Below are 13,444 nucleotides of genomic sequence, written 5' to 3'. Positions count from 1 at the left end.
GAAGAACCTGAGGCACACAGGGCATCAGACTAATCTTGTGCTGGGGAGCCCGCATGGTGGACACTAGAGGGCGCATCTCTGACACACAGAAAGCCTTGCAGCTGCTACTTCTCCGCAAGCCCGGCAGAGACCCTGTAGTCGGGATGAGCTGATGCCTGAGGGAATCTGGGTGGCCATAGGAAAGGAACTCGAGCGACTTCCTTGGAATCAGGAACCTGTTCTTTCCTTGACAGAAGAATGTCGGTTTTCACATTACCAATCTGGATCCTTCTAACTGACTTGAAGTTTTAAATGAAGCACATATTAAGAGGTCATCATTGACACTTGTGCGTTTTTGTCAATGTAAAGTTTTCTACCTGGAGAAGCTCTGGGGAGGAGCAGTGCCCAGGAGGACTCTGAGGGGAGATGACAGGGTGGGTCTGTGTGAGACAGGGCCTCAGAATGAGTGGGTGTCTGAGGGTGGGCAGAGACAGTACCCAGACGTCTGAAACCAGTGTTGATCAAGCGTGGACAGTTTCTTGCCCCACCGGAATTTGTCGCTGTGACTGTGTGATTTTATTCTGCTTAAACCACTTTCAATTTATAACATAAGTTTCAGATGCCAGAGATGAATAAGGATGTTTTATCTTCATAAAATTAGTTTCGTGTATTTATATGAACATGAGTACATGAATGTTATTCTAAATCTTAATAAAAACGAATTGAAGACCAATTGAATTTAATAGAAGTTTTATTTCTTTAAATGAATGAATTCTTTCTTTATTGTGACTTAGTAATGGTGACAGAGGGAGAGGCAAAAAGAGAGTGAGAAATTTCATCTGCTGATTCTCTTTGCAAATGGCTGAGTGGTTGGGGCTGTTCAAGGCAAAAACTTTAAATGAAGCACATATTAAGAGGTCATCATTTACACTTGTGCATTTTTGTCAATTTAAAGTTTTCTAACTGGAGATGTTCTGGGGAGGTGGGAGGAGCAGTGCTCATGAGGACTCTGAGGGGAGATGACAGGTTTGGCCTGCATTTAATAGTGCATTAGAAAGTATGTCACTTTGTTTTATTTTTACGTTTTCTCTTTTTGTGCATATTGGTAGGGGTTAGCCAATTTTAATGATTTTGGGATGACGAAACTAGCCTTCAACTTGTTTTCTGTATGCTTTTTCTGTACTTGTGGTGTGAATTCTTCATTAACATATCAAAAGCGAAAAAAAATCTTTGTAAAATATCTAAAGGAACAACAGAAAACCTTGTGTCAAGCATTCCTCTTTTTTTTTGTATGTACTTAGCTGTACTGTAAGTAGTTTTTGATTATGAGATAGTTAAAAAGGCCAAAGATAGGGGCCAGCAATGTAGTAGTGTGGGCTAAGTGTCTGCCTGTTCTGCCAGAATCCCATATGGGTACCAGTTGGAGTCCCAGATACCCCTCTTCTTTTTATTTATTTTATTTTTATTTTTTTTTTTTTTGACAGGCAGAGTGGACAGTGAGAGAGAGAGACAGAGAGAAAGGTCTTCCTTTGCCATTGGTTCACCCTCCAATGGCCGCCGCTGCAGCCGGCGCACCGCGCTGATCCGATGGCAGGAGCCAGGATCCAGGTGCTTTTCCTGGTCTCCCATGGGGTGCAGGGCCCAAGCACCTGGGCCATCCTCCACTGCACTCCCTGGCCATAGCAGAGAGCTGGCCTGGAAGAGGGGCAACCGGGACAGAATCCGGCGCCCTGACCGGGACTAGAACCCGGTGTGCCGGCACTGCAAGGTGGAGGATTAGCCTATTGAGCCACGGCGCCGGCCAGATACCCCTCTTCTAAACCAGCTCTCTGCTATGGCCTGGAAAAGCAGTAGAACATAGCCCAGATGCTTGGGCCTCTTCACCTGCATGGGAGACCTGCAAGAAACTTCTGGCACTCAGCTTCTGCCATTTAGACCATTTCCTGAGGGACCAGCAGGGGGAACCTTTCTGTTTCTCTCTCTGTCTGTCTATAATTCTATCAACAAATAAATAAATAAAATCCCCTCCACACAAAAGCCAAAGGTTTCCGTTTTTTTTTTTTGTCTATGTAGTTTTCGTTGAGTTTTTTATTTTTCACATTCTTGACATGTGTGAAACACTGACAGATGGATAAGTCCAGATGTGTTATGCATTTGAAATATTATATTTCTATGTTACATTGTATGCATGAGGCTACTTCATAGGTTTATGGAAAAACAGATTCACACAAATTAATTTCATATGTAGAATTTTTTAAATTTTTCTTTCTTTAATTATTGACACAGTGATGGGGAGAAAGGGAGAAAGAGAGAGAGAGAGAGGGAGAGAGAGAGAAAATTTTTCATCTGCTGGTTCCCTTCCCAAATGGCTGAATGGATGCAGCTTGTCAAGGCAGAAATCAGGAGCTGGGAATTCCATTCAGGGCTCTTTCAAGGTTAATACAAGCTCAAAATTTTGGATCATCATCTGATGCTTTGGCGGGCACAGTAGAAGGGAGCTGAAACAGAAGCAGAGCAGTCAAAACTTGAATGTGAATCCCTTTATTCAATGATGCTGTTCCAAATTGTGGCTTAACTCGCAGTGCTGACAAGTGGCCTACTCAGTTACAATTTTTGAATCAAAGCAGATGTTTTAAATAATGCATGAGTTCCACAGACTCATTTTAACTCTCATTAATTAACTAATTTAGAGACCAGGGGGGATAGTGAGGTAGAGAAGGAGAGGGAGATCAAAAGATGCACACAGAGGCAGAGGGATGGAGAGGTCATATCTACTGGTTCATTGTCTTAAGCCTCTTCAGTTAGAGTTGGGACATTGACTCCAGGAGCTGAAATCTCAATCTAGGTTTCTCATAAGAGTGGCAGGGTTTCAACTACCCGAGTGGTCATTTCTTTGAAGAATTATTTATTTTCTTTGAAAGGCAGAGTTACAGAGAGACAAAGGCAGAAACAGAGAGAGACAGACAGACAGAGAGAGACAAAGAGGGAGGGAGGGAGAGAGATCAACCATCAGCTGGCTCACTCCCCAAATGGCCATAATGGCCACAGCTTGGCTGATCTGAAGCCAGGAGACAGGAACTACTTCTGGGTCTCCCATGAGGGTTCAGAGGCCCAAGTACTTGGGCCATCCTCTGCTGCTTTCCAGGGGAACAAGCAGGGACCTGGTTCAGAAGTGGAGCAGCTGGGACTCAGGCAGTGACCTAGTCCTCTTCCACTTCTGGTCTCAGAATCTCAATGTAATCACTTTGGAGCAGAGGCCGCCGCCGCCCGTGGAGGTGCCCCCTGCCGAAGACGCACTCTCTGTACCTCCCAACCAAGATCAAATGTGTTTGCAACAGGGAGGGAAAAAAAAAATTCAGCTATGCTTGTATCTGAAAAGGACTTCAGAAAGGAAAGTTCCTTTGTATTTTACCTTTTTTTATGATTTGTATTTTTGTTCATATTGGTAGGGAGCAGCCATTTTTAATGATCTTGGGATGAAAAAGCAGCCTGCAGGGTGTTCTCTGTATGCTTCTGACTGTACTTGTGTTGTGACCATGTTCATTTACTTAGCTGTACAGTAAGTTTTCTGTTTTTTTGGGAGAGTGGGCTAAGCATCTGCTTGTGGTGCCAGAATTCCATATGCATGCCAGGTTCTAGTCCCACATACCCCTCTTCTGAGCCAGCTCTCTGCTACGGCCTTGGAAAGCATTAGAAAGGGGCCACAAAGCTCAGACCCTTGCACCTGCAGGGAGACATGGGAGAAACTCCTGGCTCTCAGCTACAGCTGTTTAGGCCATTTCCAGAGGAACCAGCAGAATGAAGACCTTTATCTCTGTTTCTCCCTCTGTCTGTAACTATCTTTCAAGTAAAAAAAAAATGCCCCCTCATAAGCAAAAGGATTGTTCTTTTTTTCTTTTTTTCTCTATGAAGTTTCTGTTTACTTTTTGCTTTTGGTCTTTGATGGACTTGTGAACCATGCTATCCAACAATAAACTAGAATTTCATTTTGCTGTTGTTCTAAATAAAGATAAGACATGTATACAAGGATGTGGGTAGAAGAGGACACTTATCCAGTGTTGCTGGAGTATATGTTACTACATCCATTATGGAAAACAATGGAGAGGTTTTATCCAAACTAAAAATTTAGCTTTCCTTGAATGTGAATCCCTTTATTCAATGATGGTGTTCCAAATTGTGGCTTAACTCGCAGTGTTCCTCAGAATATTATAACAAATAATTATCAAAGGAATAAAGCAATTTTAAATTAAAACTGCTATAGATCTGCAATCCCTATCCTGGGTATAAATCCAAATGAATGAAATCTCTGTGTAGAGAGAGAAGGCACCCCATGAATAATTGTACAGCAATGCTGACTTGTAGTGCCAATGTATGGAAACAGTGTAAGTACCCATTGGCAGACAGATGAGTGAGTATGTGCTATCCATATGAAATGTTATGTTTCTAGGTTGCTATGTGGGCATGAGGCTTCCTCATAAGTTTATGGAAAAACAAGATTTACACAAATTAATTTCATATATAGAATTTCATTTGTCTATTTATTTTTTGATACATAGTGATGAGATGAAAGGAAGACAGAGAGAGAGCGGGAGAGAGAGAAAATCTTTCATCTGCTGGCTCCCTTCCAAATGGCTGAATGGCTGGGGCTTTTCAAGGCAGAAGTCAGGAGCCTGGAATTCCATGGAGGGCGATTACATGATTAATACGGGCGAATGAACTTGGATCATCATCTGATGCTTTGGCAGGCATAGTAGAAGGGAGCTGAATCAGAAGCAAAGCAGCCAGAACTTGAATGCACATCCCTGTATTCAATGATGCTGTTCGAAAATGCGGCTTAAATCACAGTGCAGTGAGAGACAGTGAGCCAGAGAGAAAGTTCTTCCTTTTCCATTGGTTCAACCACCAAATGGCCTCTATGCCAGCATGCTGGGGTCGGACCCTGAGCTGATCCAGAGCAAGGAGCTTCCTCCTGCTCTCCCATGCAGGTTCAGGGACCCAGGGCTTGGGCCATCCTCCACTGCCTTCCCAGTCCACAGCAGAGTGCTGGACTGGAAGAGGAGCAACCAGGACAGAATCCAGAGCCCCAACTGGGACTAGAACCTGGGGTGCTGGCACTACAGGCTGATGATTAGCATGTGAGCCAGGGCTCCAGCCCTAATTAGGTTTTAAAAAACACCTTCAGGTGGTGACTGATGAGATTGTAACCAGACATTGTAACCTGATGAGTGAATGTGCTATCCATAAGAAATATTATATTTCCAGGAGTAAGGAGATTCTTCTGGGGCTCCCACATGGGTGCAGGGGCCCAAGGACTTTTGCCATTTTCTAATGCTTTCCCAGGTCACAACAGAGAGCTGGGAATGTATTGGAGCAGCCAAGTTTCGAACCAGCATGCATATGGGATGCTGGTGTTTCATGCCAGGGTGTTAACCTGCTGAGCCACAGTGCCAGGCCTAGACTGATAAGCTGTGAAACAAAGACCTTCAGGCGGTGACTGATGAGATTGTACCCTACAACCTCAGGTGATCTCACTTAATCTGATTTCGCACAATGAAATTCCTTTTTTCACTTTTCACATACCTTTGAATATTAACATTTATGTTGTGAACCTGACACAATTGATTATTTTGATATTGTCATTGCTGAATGGCTAGGATTTCTTAGCTTGTGTCTATAAAATTTAATCCTATTGATTACTCTCTTCATATGGAAAACATTTCCTTTTATCTCTTTCTTTCTTTTACTGATGTCTTTACTCATTTGAAAGGCAAACCTACATGGAGGCAGAGGCAGAGAGAGAACGTTCTTCCATCTGATGGTGCACTCCCCATATGGCTACAATGGCAGGAGCTGAGCCAATCCGAAGCCAGGAGCCAGGAGCCTCCTGCTGGTCTCCCACTTGGGTGCAGGGGCCCAAGGACCTGGGCCATCCTCCACTTCTCTGCCAGACCACAGCAGAGAGCTGGATAGGAAGTGGAGTAGCTGGGACAGGAACCGGCATCCATATGGCATGCCAGCACTTCAGGTGGCAGCTTTACCGGCTATGCCACAGCACCGGATCCAAGTGGAAGACTGTTCTAGAAATGTCAACATGCAGCTTGTTTGATTCTGCAGCTGGAAATCTAGGCAGGGTCTTACTGACACATTTGGGTGGTAATTGGGCTGGAAGAGCTGGGGTCCAGTCCCCTGCCTTTTGTCCCAGTGTCCTCTCACACTGTATTTCTGCATTGGACACCAAAATGCATGTTACATCTGCGTAACACCACCACCACCACAGGTGAAAACTGATGCTTGCACTGGTGATTGACAGGAGAAAGGAATTCCTCCCTCCAATAGGCATGAGCCCCGCCCTCAGGAGGGGCTTTAAAAGGCAGATGGAGCAGGGCTATCCTCCCTCTCTGCACACTTGAGCCTGGAACCTTGAACTTCAGGATGGCACAGGAAAGTGCAGACCAGGAAGCTCTTGGGCTGTCAGTTGAGCTGCCCTCTTCCCCACAAAGGTCTTTTAAAGATGGGGGCACAGATGAAGAGGAGCAACCACCACAAGGACAAGGTGAGACACTGTTTTCTGATTTCCCTGAGAGCTGCCTGCAAAGGCAAGGTAGGTCCTTGGGATGTCAGGGTGAGTGCGGAAAGTGGTTTGGAACCTGGCAGCTGGTCTGTGTGTGTGATGGAGGGTTTCATTTCAAAGTGGGAAATGGGAAGTAGCTGGTAGCTCCAGGGGCCTATTGAGAAATGTGGCAGCAATGAACCTATGGAACTCTAATGTGCTCATTTTCCTTTGATCCTGGCTTAACTGGCTCAGCCAACAGGATGCCAGAAACTTGAAATCTGAGACAAAATGGGGGCCGGTGGGATAAAATGCAAACATGTTATTAGTTTTTTCATTCTCATGACAAATATCTGAGACATGTCACTAAAGAAGGAACGTTTCTTTCAAACCACAAGAAAAGTCTTCATGTCCCTAATAGTTCATGGCCCGACTGCTCTGGCATTTTATGAGGGTAGGGGAGGATTCAGAAGGAGTATGGAGGAAAACTCACATGACAACCCAATCTGTCAGGGAGCTTGCTGTGCACGTGATCTCTCCTTATTCAGATACCAAGATTTCAACAGCCGGGCTCCCCCTTCCCAACATCACCCAGTCTAAACATTGTCCACATCTCAGGTTATTCCCCACCCTTGATCCATTTCTATTTTCATTAGTTTCCCCTTAATACTTTTTCTTAAAGAGATTTATTCATTTATCTGAAAGAGGTACACAGAAGGAGAAGCAGAGTTTGAGAGAGATCTTCCATCTGCTGCTTCACTCCCAATTGGCAGCAACAGCCAAAACTGCGCTGGTCTATAACCAGGAGCCAGGAGCTTCTTCCACATCTCCTTCAACGGTGCAGGGGCTCAAGAACTTGAGCTATCTTCCCCTGCTTTCCCAGGCCATAGCAGAGAGCTGGATTGGAAGTGGAGCAGCTGGGACTCGAACCAGTTCTGTAATGGGTTTTCCTACTATGCCACAGAGCTGGCCCCTTCCCCTTAATACTTGAAATATTAAGTTCGATTTTGTAGACAAAGAGATTCACAAACAACCTTTGGAGGACACAAATTTTATACACGTGGGGAATTTTTATTTTATTTCGTGGGGAAACTCAGTCATACGTACTCTCTTTTGATGTAGGATCCAAGCCCAGTCCACATGAGGAGAAGTCCCAGGAAAGGAAGCTCAGAGGCAGAAGCAGCGTTGCCAGAGCAGGTCAGTTCAGACTCACCCGGAGCGAGAAGGTCACAGGGTGCTGTGGCACAGTCTTCTCTGGGAGACAGGGGCCCTGAGACCAGATGGGTCAGCAGCACCTCAGAGATGCTGGGGTACGGGGACCAGAGGGGAAGGGAGCACTGGTGGGAGGTGCTGCTCCCTGTGTCCTGGGTAGACCTGGGCTGTGGCTGTGCCTTTGGAGGCAGGCACTCCAACTCCCTGTGTTTTGCAGAATCAGAGTCCAGCTGTGACGGGGTTAGCTCCAGGAAGAGGACAATCAGTTCTGAGGACAGCAGCCACACGGGGACAGGTAGCATCGTGCTTTCTCTGCCTAGAGGGTCAGGACCAGGGAGCTTATCCAAGGTTGGGAAGGGAGGGATTGTCAGAGATTGAGAGCAGTTTCGAGATCCCAAGAGCATGTGAGGGGGAGGGTGGGTGCTGCCTGGGTTCCTGCTGGAGTCCGTTGTGGGGAAGGAAGTGCAGGATTCGGTGGGGTTCACGTGAAGGGGGCAGGACTTAGGTTTTAGGGCCCAAGGAGCTGTGCTGAGTGTCTCCCGTGTGTCTCTGCAGGCAGCTGTGTGCAAGAGCTCAGCGTGACTTTGCAAAAGAAAGCAAAACCTTCGGACGATGGAAATGACAGAGGAATTCAGGAGGCGCATGCGGAACCTCGCAGGGGATCCTCCAGGGCCCGCTCTGGGCACAAGAGGAGGCGCAGGTCCAGGTCCCCAGCAGACCACCCACCGCCCCTTCGGAAGAGCCTGGTGACCTCCCTGCGCTCTCTGTCTGAGGCCATTTATGAAGATTTAGCCCGGGTGCAGGCGCAGCAGGCGCAGTTCCCGCTGACCCAGGAGCAGCTGTTTGCGCTGGCACAGCTCCGCGGGCCTCTATGCAGCGCCATGCAGAGCTGCTATGCGCTGGCCTTGCAGGCAGCCTGGGCCTTCCCTGCCCAGGGCTGGCTCCTCCCGGCCCAAGCCCCGGCCTCCGCCCGGGCCCCGGCCCCGGCCCCGGCCCCGGCCCCGGAGCACATGCCTGCTGTCCAGTCGCGGGCACCTGCTCAGAGCTCCTCCCAGGAGGGGGAAGGCCAGCCCTCTGCTGAGCAGGAAGAACCTGAGGCACACAGGGCATCAGACTAATCTTGTGCTGGGGAGCCCGCATGGTGGACACTAGAGGGCGCATCTCTGACACACAGAAAGACTTGCTGCTGCTACTTCTCCGCAAGCCCGGCAGAGACCCTGTAGTGGGGATGAGCTGATGCCTGAGGGAATCTGGGTGGCCATAGGAAAGGAACTCGAGCGACTTCCTTGGAATCAGGAACCTGTTCTTTCCTTGACAGAAGAATGTCGGTTTTCACATTACCAATCTGGATCCTTCTAACTGACTTGAAGTTTTAAATGAAGCACATATTAAGAGGTCATCATTGACACTTGTGCGTTTTTGTCAATGTAAAGGTTTCTACCTGGAGAAGTTCTGGGGAGGTGGGAGGAGCAGTGCCCAGGAGGACTCTGAGGGGAGATGACAGGGTGGGTCTGTGTGAGACAGGGCCTCAGAACGAGTGGGTGTCTGAGGGTGGGCAGAGACGGTACCCAGACGTCTGAAACCAGTGTTGATCAAGTGTGGACAGTTTCTTGCCCCACCGGAATTTGACGCTGTGACTGTGTGATTTTATTCTGCTGAAACCACTTTCAATTGATAACATAAGTTTCAGATGTTCGAGATGAATAAGGATGTGTTATCTTCATAAAATTAGTTTCGTGTATTTATATGAACATGAGTACATGAATGTTATTCTAAATCTTAATAAAAACGAATTGAAGACCAATTGAATTTAATAGAAGTTTTATTTCTTTAAATGAATGAATTCTTTCTTTATTGTGACTTAGTAATGGTGACAGAGGGAGAGGCAAAAAGAGAGTGAGAAATTTCATCTGCTGGTTCTCTTTGCAAATGGCTGAGTGGCTGGGGCTGTTCAAGGCAAAAACTAGCAGCCTGCAACTCCAACAGATTTCTCACACGTGTGTCAGTGTACCAGGACTTGGATCTTCCCCCATGGCTTTGGCAGGCACATTAGCAGGGATCTAGATCAGAAGCAGAGCAGCTAGGATGCGAACCCACAGCTCTATAGACTATGCTGCCGTGCCAAATAGTGGCTTAACCTACATAGCTACAATTTGTCTAGTTCTGTGTCAATTTTTGAACCCATGCTGAGATCAGTAAATAGCACAGAGTATTTATTATTTACGGAGAGATGTCGAGACAGATAGAGAGAGGTCTTCCATCCACTGGTTCACTCCCCAGTTGGCCTCAATGGCCTGAGCCGCACCTGTCAGAGGCTAGGTGTGAGGAGCTTCTTCCAGGTCTCCCACACGGAAGCAGGGGCCCAAGGGCTTGGTCCATCTTTGGCTGTTTTCCCTGGTCACAGCAGAGAGTTGAAGAAGAGTTTGAGCAGCCAGGTCTCAAACCAGCGCCCATATGGGATGCTGGTACTTCTCAGGCCATGGTGTTAATCTTCTGAGCAACAGCACCAGGCCTGCACTGATTAGGTTTTTTTTTTTTGACAGAGTTAGACAGTGAGAGAGAGAGACAGAGAGAAAGGTCTTCCTTTAACATTGGTTCACCCCCTAAATGACCGCTATGTCCAGCACACTGGGGCTGGCATGCTGCACTGCTCTGAAGCCAGAAGCCGAGTTCTTCCTCCTGGTCTCCCATGTGCGTGCAGGACACAAGACTTGGGCCATTCTCCACTGCCTTACCGGGACACAGAGGAGAGTTGAACTGGAAGAGGAGCAACTGGGACAGAATACGGAGCCACAATCAGGACTAGAACCCGGGGTGCCAGCGCCACAGGCAGAGGATTAGCCAAGTGAGCTAAGGCGCCAGTCCTGATTAGGTTTTAAACAACTTCAGGCAGGCACTGATGGGATTGTACCCAGACACCCTCAGGTGATCTCACTTCATCTATTTGGCACAATGGAATGCCTTTTTTCACTTTTCACATACCTTTGAATATTAACATTTATGTTGTGAACCTGACACAATTGATTATTTTGATATTGTCATTGCTGAATGGCTAGGATTTCTTAGCTTGTGTCTATAAAATTGAATCCTATTGATTACTCTCTTCATATGGAAAACATTTCCTTTTATCTCTTTCTTTCTTTTACTGATGTCTTTACTCATTTGAAAGGCAAACCTACATGGAGGCAGAGGCAGAGAGAGAAAGTTCTTCCATCTGATGGTGCACTCCCCATATGGCTACAATGGCAGGAGCTGAGCCAATCCGAAGCCAGGAGCCAGGAGCCAGGAGCCTCCTGCTGGTCTCCCACTTGGGTGCAGGGGCCCAAGGACCTGGGCCATCCTCCACTTCTCTGCCAGACCACAGCAGAGAGCTGGATAGGAAGTGGAGTAGCTGGGACAGGAACCGGCATCCATATGGCATGCCAGCACCTCAGGTGGCAGCTTTACCGGCTATGCCACAGCACCGGATCCAAGTGGAAGACTGTTCTAGAAATGTCAACATGCAGCTTGTTTGATTCTGCAGCTGGAAATCTAGGCAGGGTCTTACTGACACATTTGGGTGGTAATTGGGCTGGAAGAGATGGGGTCCAGTCCCCTGCCTTTTGTCCCAGTGTCCTCTCACACTGTATTTCTGCATTGGACACTAAAAACGGACCTTACATCCGTGTCACACCACCACCACCACCACAGGTGAAAACTGATGCTTGCACTGGTGATTGACAGGAGAAAGGAATTCCTCCCTCCAATAGGCATGAGCCCCGCCTTCTGGAGGGGCTTTAAAAGGCAGATGGAGCAGGGCTATCCTCCCTCTCTGCACACTTGAGCCTGGAACCTTGAACTTCAGGATGGCACAGGAAAGTGCAGACCAGGAAGCTCTTGGGCTGTCAGTTGAGCTGCCCTCTTCCCCACAAAGGTCTTTTAAAGATGGGGGCACAGATGAAGAGGAGCAACCACCACAAGGACAAGGTGAGACACTGTTTTCTGATTTCCCTGAGAGCTGCCTGCAAAGGCAAGGTAGGTCCTTGGGATGTCAGGGTGAGTGCGGAAAGTGGTTTGGAACCTGGCAGCTGGTCTGTGTGTGTGATGGAGGGTTTCATTTCAAAGTGGGAAATGGGAAGTAGCTGGTAGCTCCAGGGGCCTATTGAGAAATGTGGCAGCAATGAACCTATGGAACTCTAATGTGCTCATTTTCCTTTGATCCTGGCTTAACTGGCTCAGCCAACAGGATGCCAGAAACTTGAAATCTGAGACAAAATGGGGGCCGGTGGGATAAAATGCATACATGTTATTAGTTTTTCATTCTCATGACAAATATCTGAGACATGTCACTAAAGAAGGAACGTTTCTTTCAAACCACAAGAAAAGTCTTCATGTCCCTAATAGTTCATGGCCCGACTGCTCTGGCATTTTATGAGGGTAGGGGAGGATTCAGAAGGAGTATGGAGGAAAACTCACATGACAACCCAATCTGTCAGGGAGCTTGCTGTGCACATGATCTCTCCTTATTCAGATACCAAGATTTCAACAGCCGGGCTCCCCCTTCCCAACATCACCCAGTCTAAACATTGTCCACATCTCAGGTTATTCCCCACCCTTGATCCATTTCTATTTTCATTAGTTTCCCCTTAATACTTTTTCTTAAAGAGATTTATTCATTTATCTGAAAGAGGTACACAGAAGGAGAAGCAGAGTTTGAGAGAGATCTTCCATCTGCTGCTTCACTCCCAATTGGCAGCAACAGCCAAAACTGCGCTGGTCTATAACCAGGAGCCAGGAGCTTCTTCCACATCTCCTTCAACGGTGCAGGGGCTCAAGAACTTGAGCTATCTTCCCCTGCTTTCCCAGGCCATAGCAGAGAGCTGGATTGGAAGTGGAGCAGCTGGGACTCGAACCAGTTCTGTAATGGGTTTTCCTACTATGCCACAGAGCTGGCCCCTTCCCCTTAATACTTGAAATATTAAGTTCGATTTTGTAGACAAAGAGATTCACAAACAACCTTTGGAGGACACAAATTTTATACACGTGGGGAATTTTTATTTTATTTCGTGGGGAAACTCAGTCATACGTACTCTCTTTTGATGTAGGATCCAAGCCCAGTCCACATGAGGAGAAGTCCCAGGAAAGGAAGCTCAGAGGCAGAAGCAGCGTTGCCAGAGCAGGTCAGTTCAGACTCACCCGGAGCGAGAAGGTCATAGGGTGCTGTGGCACAGTCTTCTCTGGGAGACAGGGGCCCTGAGACCAGATGGGTCAGCAGCACCTCAGAGATGCTGGGGTACGGGGACCAGAGGGGAAGGGAGCACTGGTGGGAGGTGCTGCTCCCTGTGTCCTGGGTAGACCTGGGCTGTGGCTGTGCCTTTGGAGGCAGGCAGTCCAACTCCCTGTGTTTTGCAGAATCAGAGTCCAGCTGTGACGGGGTTAGCTCCAGGAAGAGGACAATCAGTTCTGAGGACAGCAGCCACACGGGGACAGGTAGCATCGTGCTTTCTCTGCCTAGAGGGTCAGGACCAGGGAGCTTATCCAAGGTTGGGAAGGGAGGGGTTGTCAGTGATTGAGAGCAGTTTCGAGATCCCAAGAGCGTGTGAGGGGGAGGGTGGGTGCTGCCTGGGTTCCTGCTGGAGTCCATTGTGGGGAAGGAAGTGCAGGATTCGGTGGGGTTCACGTGAAGGGGGCAGGACTTAGGTTTTAGGGCCCAAGGAGCTGTGC

The sequence above is a fragment of the Oryctolagus cuniculus genome, chromosome 19 (assembly GCF_964237555.1).
Source record: "Oryctolagus cuniculus chromosome 19, mOryCun1.1, whole genome shotgun sequence".
Lineage (NCBI taxonomy): Eukaryota > Metazoa > Chordata > Mammalia > Lagomorpha > Leporidae > Oryctolagus > Oryctolagus cuniculus.
This window is presented reverse-complemented; position numbering follows the sequence as displayed.